The sequence below is a fragment of the Melanotaenia boesemani genome, chromosome 12 (assembly GCF_017639745.1).
Source record: "Melanotaenia boesemani isolate fMelBoe1 chromosome 12, fMelBoe1.pri, whole genome shotgun sequence".
NCBI classification, from domain to species: Eukaryota; Metazoa; Chordata; class Actinopteri; order Atheriniformes; family Melanotaeniidae; genus Melanotaenia; species Melanotaenia boesemani.
Genome location: NC_055693.1, coordinates 8,709,604 through 8,715,661, shown reverse-complemented (window position 1 = coordinate 8,715,661; position 6,058 = coordinate 8,709,604). Strand labels below are relative to the sequence as shown.

Below are 6,058 nucleotides of genomic sequence, written 5' to 3'. Positions count from 1 at the left end.
CAAGGACTGCTGGATAACTATTAAATGCACTGCAATGCCAGAGTTATAGAAAGAAAATATAATGAATGAAAGTGTCCAAGAAACCATGAAAGAAAATATTTAAAGCAATAAAAGAAAAAAAAAACAAAACAAAGTATACAACCAACAAAGAGAACTGCTTGCTAAAAGATTTTTAGTAATTCACCACTGAACACACTGTTCTTTATGTTCACTGTGAAACCAGAAATTCAGCGGTAAACCAGTTAAAGTGACTCTTCTCTTGATTTTAACCTCTTAAAAGGCTTTAATATGCTATGAGGGTATAAGAGTAAGCTTAAACTTTTAAAAGTCAAATAGTATCTTACTGTGGAGCACTCTTAGTCTAAAATGAGCTTTACTTTTTTAACTGCAAGTAAAAGTTGATTACAATGACACTGGAATGAGATTTAGGCTAAAACACTTGGATAAATCTACTTTGCAATTTCGTCATGTCCATTAAAGAAGACATTTTATGATAATTTCCACAGACTTTCCCTGATGGTCCTGACATTTCTTTCTGCCAACTGATGACAAGGTCTGTAAGTTTCTGCAGGCTGCTCTCTCATGAACCAACTTAGAGTTCAGAAAATGGGTGTAACATTTGGGTCTGTGAAGCAAAGGCAATGCTCATTACAATGGTTCTTCGTTTACCGCGGGAGTTATGTTCTAAAAATAACCCACAATAGGCGAAATCCGTGAAGTAGTCAGCTTTATTTTTATTTTTTTTACAGTTTTAGATGTCTTAAGACTGTAAAACCCCTCACTACACACTTCACACACTTTTCAAGGACAGGCATTAACATTTTCACACTTTTCTCTCTTGTTTAAACACCCTCAAAGTTCAGAGAAAAGTTGGTTCAAAAGCTGAAGTCGGTTTTCAGCTGGAGGAAATGAGTACTTCCTGTTTATGACCCATGACGTTGTCAGTGGGCAAAGGCTGGGTTCCCCTGAACTCCAGACCAAGTAATCAATAATCAATACGTTTAAGAAAGTGAAGAAGGGATACCGTGACAGTTAAAAAAAAAAAAAAAGACTTGGGTAAAAGTGGAGATAGACGTGATGTTAGACAGTGTGATGGGTCACTGACCTGCAAACCAGGTAACAGGATGCAGAATTCAGCCATCACAGTAGCAACAACACGTTGGCTGGCAACCAATTAAAATTTTGTAAGCTAGATTTATGCAAGATTGCGTTTACATCCTAACATTTTATAAAATTCACTCTGTCATCTGAATACCAGAATCAGAAAAACTTTATTGTCTGTCATTGACAGAAAACCATCTTGGGTAAAGCTTGTGTGTTAAAAAGAATAAAAACCAACAATGTTACACAAAACATCCACTTTAGACACGAGACATTAACTTAAAAGAAACAAAAAGTATAGAGTAATTGTAGAGTCTTGTATTTAAGGTAAACACACAACAATAACAAAAATAAGAAACATTTAACATTATACAACTTATTTATGTTATGTAAAATTATGTACTTACCAGCATATTTTTGTAAAAGATTATTATTATTTACTATTATTACAATTATAATTTATTATTTAAAGGTTATAATCCGGCTCATCACCTCAACCATCAACTTAACGACTACTTTGTTTCCACAATTACTTCCATGGAAAAAAGTCGTCCCACTCTAGTTCCAGTTAAACTGTCATGAATGCTGGCTGGTTCGTCAGAAAGCAGCAAGGTACTGAGACTCCAGAGCCAAAACCAGGGGAGAAACTGTTTGACAAACATGTTTTCAAATCATTTCAGTAAACACTTCTTAGCTTATTAGCATTAGATAAACTTATTTGGTTTATCTTTCTTTTTATTACTCAGCATCCTGTTAACTTGAAATATATTGCCCGGTTTTACAGATGAAGTTTCCTTTCTATTATATGTTGCTGGCCTGCCCATGTGCAGAAAAACATCACATCCCTCCTGTCTAGACACCATCAGATTGATTCATGCTGTTTATAATAATTCACTTTTTTTCTTCAAATTAGCCCAGCTTCCCTCTCACAAAACGCTGCTGCATGACTTTTGTGTTCAGACCCTGGAAAGCGTGGCTATGAAATTACACACAAAGAACATTCTAGTTTGTCTTTGAAGGGCCCATGGCATGTTTTTCCATGTGTAGTGTTCAATTTGCAGAGGGGAATAAAAGTTTTATCACCTTAATTGCCAACCAAAGCTAAGAAAAAATGAACAAACTTATAATCAAAACTCACCACACCTGTGGTCATTTTAACATCAAGAAACAAGTGATCCACCACTACCTCTCAGAGTACAACATTCTGTTTTTTGTTGAGATGTTTTCTAATGAAATTCATTGTCAGCTTCCCAAAAGACCCATCAATCTTGGATTAGTGAATGCAGTTTGTTTTCCTTAACCTGCAACTCAGCCATAAAAAATCTGGTTTTATTTGCTACACTTCACTGAGGATAGTTTTAACACCCTGTAAGACACACCAACTTTTCCACAAGACTATGAATAAGTCTACACGAGGGTGTACCGACACTTAAAAGGGAATGACTGTCCCTCAAGTGGTGAAAGATGTCTGTGTTGTGTTAGCATTAGGCATGTTAATGCATTTTTAGTAAAATCGTGGTTACACTGAGTGTAATAGCAGCTAATAGGGTTAATGATACCTTATATTGACACAATTATTTATTGGGTAACCAAAAGTATTCAGCCGTTGCTTCTACAAAAAATTTAAATTTAAGTTATGTACACAAGCAGTCATAGTTTGCATTTACCAACCCCCTCACACACTTCATGTATTGTGTAGAAAGAAAATCCTGTTAGCATTACTACCTTTCTAGAACTTGGCAGAATGTGTTTTTTTCTCTCAGCTGGCATTTCACCACCCTTATCTAACACCTGCACGTATCTAGCATCTTGTTAGTGATCATTGTCCATAGTTTCACTTGAAGTCAAGTGTGAAAAGGTGTCATGATTCATCTTAAGGACTACACTCCAAACTCTTTTATTTAGCTTACACAATCTTCTATTTGTATTTATTTATTGCAGATTGATTGAAGTCTCCTTAGTGAAATGAAAGAGATGAAGTGATCACTGCATGGCTCACTGCGACAATGAAGCTACCCAGATCTAAACCAGGTATATCAGGCTTTAAAATCAACACTACAAGAGAGGTTTTTTTTGTTTTAAATAACCCCCATGAAACTGAATGAGTCATAATAGTTATCATGACACAGTATCTTGCTGCTTTAATCATCTGGTTTGTTGTTTATCTTTTGTTTTATGGGACTAAAATATTTTTTTTATATATATATTATGTCTTATTTTATTGTTTTATGCTTCATGTACGATGCTACTTATGTTTTTAACTGCAATGTTTGTACAGGACTTTGGTCCTCTGTAGTTTTAAAGTGCTAACCAGTAAAGGAAATGGAAACAACCAGATGCAAAACAGAGACAAAAAGATAGTAACAGACACAGAGGGATAGTTATAGATATACATATAAATATAGATATAGATATAGATGAACTGAGACAGATAAAGACAAAGAAGACTGAGTGATACTGAAACAGTGGTCTATGTGGATTTTGGTCCTTTGCTTGTCCATAGTTTTGACAGACAAAACAACACTTTCTGCTCTGAATGCATGAATTAGACCAGAGCACTCTTCAGCTTAATCTGTTTATTCCTGCATACATGGATAGTTTTTACACTGTAATGTGAGTACTGCCCAATATCCAGTCAAGATCGACCGAAATGGAGAACTCATCACTGTGTCTTCTTTTTTCAGAGCAAGTTTCCCATCGTGACGTAGAAATCCTCTCTCCAACTGAAAAGGAGCAGTTTGCTGATAAAGGTAGCCAAAGTTTAGCTAACAACCATCATATTGTAACAAATACAGTGCTTGTGTTAGCTTATTGTAGAGTTCAGGTTTGAATGAATTTGTGTAATTTCATGTGTTGTAATTTAGCAGCGGCTGTAAGTCAGTGCTGCAAAGTTCAAACTGCCTCCAGATGTCTGACCGTCCTCTTTGTGAGAAGACTCAATAAAATAAATGAGAAATTGTTGCCGGGACAATGAATCACTTGAAACTTGAAGTTGTGTGAATGCACGGCGAAGATTAAACCTCTCTCATATATTCTGTCTTTCAGGCTTTAGCATCAAGTTAAATTGCTTAATTTTCTGTGGAAAACATACAACAAAACACTGTGATGCAAGCTGGCGTGTTAATGGGAAGGAAATCAGCCAAATGGATGATTACAATCAAACCTCCACAATGTAAGCCTGTATATCATATTCCTTTCTGAACTGTATAATTCAGCAAGATGTAAAGTCAGAGAATAGACACTTATAATTATGAGTCTAGTGGTGCAATGGGAACATTGTCCATTGTCCAAAACATTTCACTTTAAACCATTCATTTTAAAAGTTTGGCAGCTCCTCAAGAGGTCAATGTCTTCAAAAATACTTTAGGTAGAGTCAGTGTATTTTAAAAACAACTTAGAAAAATTTAATGGAGTATGTTTGGAGTACAAGGAGAAACCCTGCAAATATACATCCATCAAGTTATGTTTGTTTATTTGAAGTTAATACAATTAGGATTTGTCTTTACTGATTTTAAGGTGGAGTGAATCTTTTTCCTCTTGCTAATCAGCAATATTATTTGATTTTCTTTTTCAATAAACTAAATTTTGTGTCCATTGATAGAGTAATTCAGGAACCTTCAATGAATACTATCAGCACCGCCACACTGACAATTGAAAAAGTATCAGCTGAAGATTTCCAACGCGAGTTTAAGTGCATTGGCAAGGGCTTGTACAAAGGAAATGATACTATCTTAACGCTCAAGCAAAGAGGTCAGTCCAGAGGACCTAATTTACAGCAAATGATAGACTATAAATGTTTTGTGGTATTTGTTGACAATATGCACATTTTTATTTTTCTTCTGGAGTCAGCCTATCACATGGTGATCCCCAAGTCTAAATGATTAACTAATGATATATGCAGTGCTGGTAAATCCCTTCTCATTAAAATTTTATCATTACTTATTGATGACTTCAAGATAAATGTGGCATATAACATGTTTTATTAGTTGTGGTTCTATTTTCTGTCAAGCAGTGCCATCTCTTAACATCTTATTATGTTGAGGGATGGGGTGGGGAGTGTTTCCGTGTGTGTGTGAGTGAGTGAGAGAGAAAGAGAAGGTGTGTATTTTTAATTGCAAGCATTGTTTTTTTATATAAAGCATTTTGTACTACTTATGTATGTAAAAGGTCTTTATAAATCAAATTTGATTGGATTTGATATTTTCTAGAATTTTGAGTAAAAAATAACGTCATTACTTAATAAATAGTGTATTAATTTAGACTAGGACTTTTGGTCACTCATTAAACAAAAATTTTAAAAAGTCAAACCTTTTAAATTTAGTTTATCCACAACAGAAATATTAATTGTGTGTGTATCTGTATAGAAACAGGAATGATGGCTCTTAACTTACCATCTAGACTTAGTTATCTATCCCATATAAAAGGGGAAACACTGACCTGCTTGTATTAGCTGCTGTTAAAAACAAAAAAGAAATCTAGCTGCTTCCGTCATTACTGTGAGAGAAAATGCCCAACTACAATCATCTCAACTCCATGAATTTTTACCCTATTTTCTCGCGGTTTGTTTTGTTACAAACAGCAGAGATGTAGTTATCTAAAACCCTTGAAAAAGAACTGTTTTCTGCAGCTTCTTGCATGTGCTGGCACTCTGTAACACCCTTGTAGTTAATTTTGCAGTACTGTGCAGCCTTACTTTAAGAAATACAGAGACAACAACGGACAAAAACATTAAATGGTGGTTCTCAATTCCAAACTGGGTTTCAGTAACGTGGGACCATCAGCCCACCATTGTTTTTCGGCTGAAGGGCACACGTGACAGAACAGATTTATTTTAGTACATTTTTGACAGCAAACCCTGCAATGTAGACCAGCAGGTTGTCCACAAGACCACCAAAGCGGATGGGTAGGTAACTGTGGTCAGATATGATGGCAGAAATGCTTGCAATTGGGGATGGGA

The 6,058-nt window shown here is 35.3% G+C and overlaps 1 long non-coding RNA gene across 1 annotated transcript; it reads left to right on the top strand.

Moving 5' to 3' along the window:
- The first annotated feature begins 3,776 nt into the window (after positions 1-3,776).
- LOC121650825 lies at positions 3,777-4,850 on the top strand. Its single transcript, XR_006012337.1, has 3 exons — positions 3,777-3,851; positions 4,147-4,273; positions 4,703-4,850. It is a non-coding gene; the product is annotated as an uncharacterized LOC121650825 (long non-coding RNA).
- Positions 4,851-6,058: the final 1,208 nt, after the last annotated feature.